Source organism: Pinus tabuliformis, chromosome 9, assembly GCF_031772625.1.
Source record: "Pinus tabuliformis cultivar Carrire ecotype Pingquan chromosome 9, CPIR1, whole genome shotgun sequence".
NCBI lineage: Eukaryota > Viridiplantae > Streptophyta > Pinopsida > Pinales > Pinaceae > Pinus > Pinus tabuliformis.
In genome coordinates, this window is record NC_142307.1 from 1,172,253,161 (window position 1) to 1,172,258,204 (window position 5,044).

Genomic DNA, 5,044 nt, shown 5'->3' on the forward strand with positions numbered 1-5,044 from the left:
ACTCAGGCTGCTGATTTCATGGCTAAACATTTGCCATTGATTCCTAGAAAAATTCGAATATTTCCACATGCCTCTCTCAAATATTCAATTTACTAGTCACGTTACACCCTCTTGCACAAATTTTGGAGTTGTCTGATCGATCTGCTGTTCTTTTTCCTCCTTGGATGTTCTCTAAGTGTGTAAATATTGAAGCCCTAGATTTACCCCACAATAATCAAATTCAGATAACAACCCATTCATCACAGGCAATGGATCAATAGGAGGTAGGGCCTGCCTCTGATACGTAGAAGTGTATGGATCTGATGTTTGCAAAGCATAAGCATTAAGCAATGGTGTACACTGAGGCAATACTATGTTAGGTTGCTATAATGGAACTAGGGGAACCTGATCAAAAAATGGTACACATGTTACTACAGCGTATGGAGATTTCTTATATCCTTTTCCACAACATGCTTGAACGCTCCACCAATCTTAACCAAATAGGAAAATGAAATCGAGTTCGTGTCCAAGTGAATATCCATGGGATGGCACGGAGTGACTCAATTCCTCCACTTGGCTTCCTTTTGAGGGGCGAATCCCGATGTTCATCCAACCATACTCCAATTCTGGTGTTGTAGAATGAAAATATTCAATGAGTTCTGGAAAACAATTGATCTATACTCCTTTGTAGCAACAACAGCCATTTCATCCATCAGTGCACGCTAGTCGGGCTTTGGTGCAACTGGAGGCCACATTCCATGCTTCAAAGTGGCAGCAGTAAATCATTGGAGCATTCTGAAACACCAATGTTCCTCACCAAATACTGTTTATATGACTTCCCCTTGAATAGTGACCCGAAAAGAGCCATGAATTGTATCCAGAGGTTGTGACAATATAACCAGTTAGGTTGGGCCTTCTACCTTGCCTACAGTTCCTCCAGGGCCATGGAACATTGTTAACTTAACACCAAATTCTTTAGCGACCTTAATAAGGTCCTCCTATGCTTTGTACAAAGCCCAAGCTACACTTAGCTTACTAGCATCCTTTCCAGAATCAAAGTAACCAATCATGACTTCTTTCTTTCCATCAATTATATTTCTATACCAGTTTATTGAAAACAATCTAGCCAAAGTGACAGGAGTAGCCTCTAGATCTACGAGTTTCTTAAATAATGGTACAACACATAATGGCCTTTTTACATGGCATTCCTGTTGTAATAACTCAACTACTAAAACATCTAATGCTGTAGTTGCCATTGCAATAATGTAAGCTCCAAAGTTGTTAGTAGGAAGCTCACGTATCACATGAAATGTGTCTAGAACACCTCGAACCTCATTTGTTTTTGGGAGATCTGGCCCAAACAAGGGACGTTTCCCTTGTAGTTGTTCCTTTGACCACTCTTTGATCCATGTCTTTTGGCATTTCTCTATGTGTAGTGCTAAACCCAGGAGCGCAGCACCACAGTGCCACGCGTAGCGCTACACTCCCAGAAGCGTAGCGCCACAGCTAGATTAGCTCGATTTTCAATTTTTTTTACTCGACTTCAAATTTCGACTTATGTGTGTTGTTTGATACAGGGGTGCTGAGACTTAGAGTTGGGCTGGGCCTTCGGTCCTAAGTTTTTCGCTATGAGAATTAGTATCTTAAGCACGAAGTCTTGACTCCTTCAATGTCTGTAAGCATTCAATCTCAGTATCTTTCTTTGTAACAACATCCTCCAGTGTTGCAATCTGATCCTTAAGTTTCCTAACTCTCCTTGTTGCTTCGTGCAACACCTAAGGAATCCTGAAGAATTTGAGTAGGCTTGCTGTTACGATATGGTACATGAGCACTTTTGTTAGCTAAAGTAGATATGATATCCCCAAGAGCTGACAGAGATTTATTGATATGTTGTGCTTCTCTAAGTCTATCACCAGTAACTTCTGACCTGTTAACCCTCTCGCTCCTAGCAAGGTCAACCAAATGAAGGCACCCATGAAGAATAGCTCTAGAAGACAAGTCTATTCCTTGCACATGCACAGTCAAGACATTGTGAAAATGACTACTACGTTCATTGAGAGCAGTAGCACCTACTGCCTTGTTCTTTTGTCCAATTTTCATTAAATCTAAAACATCTGGTGTTGATACCATAGGCAACATACTAGCATCAGGAACACTAAGGCCATTGGGTTGGGATATGCCTTGAACCACAAGCCTTTTGTTTGAAGCATCACTTGCAAGTAGATCGTGAACTTGCTCATTATATATTTCTATCATTTGAACACCAACTTCATACTGAAATAAGTCTCTTCTTTTTGTGAAATCTAAAAAAGGTCATTTAATGCTCGGTAATTAACTCCCCAGTCGTCCTCTAATGATGAATTCGGACCAGTCACTATAAAGTCTTTCCAGAACCAATTTGACCATTTGCAAAGATGCAAAACATTGTGGCCATCTAGAACACACCATATTCTAAAAACACTTGCTCTTGAGATGCAGAAGGACCAAAGACTTTGTTGACGGTAAACATTCTTTGGGCTTCTTTCCCTTTTTTTTTGGGATAACAATTAACCACTCTCCATTTTTACCAATGTAAACTATAGTAGTTTGGTTTCTAGACTAGCTTGGGAGAAAATGCCTCACTCTAAAGTACACCATAATATTTCCTTTCAAGTCTTGAACTTCATTGTACAATTGTCGATTCTTTGAAAGAACCCGGTGATAGTTTGAAACAGCAGTTGATAATCCAATGATTTGATTCTATATATGGCAGTACATAGCATACCCAACATTTCAATTTCCATTTGCCAGTCCTTTTGCACTTCTATTACTTCTTCTTTGGCCAGTTGAGAGACAGCCTTCACCTCCTGGAGTGTTTGACAATGGACACACAAGAACTTCTGATAGTTAGAATCTTTCAGCTTCAAGTTCTTCATCTCCATAACAGATAATGTTGCTAGCTCTTTGGTTCACAATCCTTGAGACCCCCTTTTTTAAGTTCCTTCCACTGTGATAGGTTTTCAACAGGATTTAGAACAGGCTATATATATTGTGAACGAATTCTAGCATTTTTGTTCACACCTGCATTCTCGAGAGTCTTTGCACATCCTATCCATTGACCTTTCTTTAATATGGCTGTTGACCTACCCAACTATCCCTAAAGTCATCCTCACAACCAAGATTTGTTGCTTCCTTGAATCTAACCCACTATAAATCACTGTCAGCATTCATTCTTTACAACTCGGAGCCCAAATGAGGAAAGCAGTCATGTGAACTGGATGCTTCCAAACGAAGGCACAACCATTGAAAAATTCCCAATGCAGCTGCTCCCAATAAACACTGAATGAACATCTATAAATCTTCAAGTACTTCCTCTCTAGAAACATGAGACCAGCAACTGTAAAATAATCTTTCACCAGCAATATCACTTTCATCAATGTACAATGCCCTCTGCACAGATTCATGGATATCTCTTTCAATCAGAGTAGAACAAGCTCGCCATATGTTGAGATGGGGATTAATCGCACAAAAATAGACCTCAAATGCTATGTTCTCTCCTTCTCTATCACAGTATAGCCACTGACATCTCCTAGCTTCCTTTGGATCATTCAATACCTGAACTACTGCACAGGAGGTCGACCTTTGAGTCGACCATTCATTCGGTCATATCTTTTGATCCGGGAGCCGGTTTTTGGAGCATGATATACCGTTGGAAAGCTCTTTCCGAGCTTCTTTTGATGAAAATGCTAATGACATGTTTTTCCCTGAAGATCATGTGAAAAACATCTAACAAAACCAAACATAGTAAGAGCTCATGTTGATCCCTGGTGATAGGCTACGAAGACTGGAACTAACATGTATGATCAGACTAATATTCAAGGAATTGCAGACATTGTTCTAGCAAGCAATAATCAATGGCATTAGTCATTGTCTCTACAAGGAATAAATTTTCAATGATGTGGGATAGTGCTTCTATGAGAGGTGTGTCTGGGAGTACAATGAGGAGATTGGATATGGAATGACTCAACTTAGCTAAATTGCATTGAAAGTTGAATGGGATTAATTTACAAAACCAAAGTTGCATGGACACAAATGGGATGGACTTTGATGTTAAAAATTTGGAAGTGAGTGGTGTTGACCTCCAAAGCTAAGGTGGGATCAAGATACAATTGGACCTCAAAGCTTTGCCAACACAAAATAAAAATCATAATAAGATCTGCAAATGAACATTCTCATTCACGAAAAATAAATACAACCACCCAACTGTAATAAGATTATGCAGGACTTTGGTTGTGTAAGTATGGATCTTTAAGCCCTAAAGTGACAAGTCATAAGACTTATTATTGAAAATAACGGATGCCATCTTTAGGATCACAATGATCTCTAGCTACTAGGACAAACCCATCTCACTCAAGGTGTGATATGCACCTTGAGCTTGACAAGTTCCATGTTGCCTAATTTGAGATCCAATATTTGATATACTCGCCATTGGTAGTCTTCAGCATCAGATATAGATTTAGATAGATTTGTGTTGCAACAAATGCACCCTCTAGATTCAATTTACCTTTACGCATATGCACAATAAGTGTTTTGATACTTCATGCCCATGCCCATGCCCACCGTAAATGCATGGTGTGTTAGCTTCTCTTGATGCAATAAGAAGGCCACTCCCTAAATTAGCAGGAATTTCCACAAAACATGTGTATGAATATTTGAAGAAGAAGGATTAAACATTAAAACAATAACCAAACCCCCATATCTAGTGTCGTCCCTCTCCACCATCATCACAAAAGAAAACACGAGCATATAACCTCACGAATTAACCCAACACATAAAAATCTACTCCTAGTCCCTCCAACAACAAAATTAATGAATAAAACTTGTGTACTATTGAAATTTGCAAATTTAACAAATCTACAGAACATGATACCCAATGGTTCCAATAAACGAGTCCCAAGAAATATAGAGTAGTCATCATTGTGAGCATTGAGTTTCATCCCCAAAAAAAAGTGTAGACTAGTAGTAACCTGTACAAGCAATCAATCACAAATAAATAGGAAATGTAACATGGATCACTCATATGATT

General features: G+C 39.1%; 1 pseudogene; it reads right to left on the bottom strand.

The window, feature by feature from the left end:
- Nucleotides 1-410: 410 nt before the first annotated feature.
- LOC149152757 (phosphoenolpyruvate carboxylase pseudogene) lies at nucleotides 411-2,235 on the bottom strand (annotated as a pseudogene).
- Nucleotides 2,236-5,044: the final 2,809 nt, after the last annotated feature.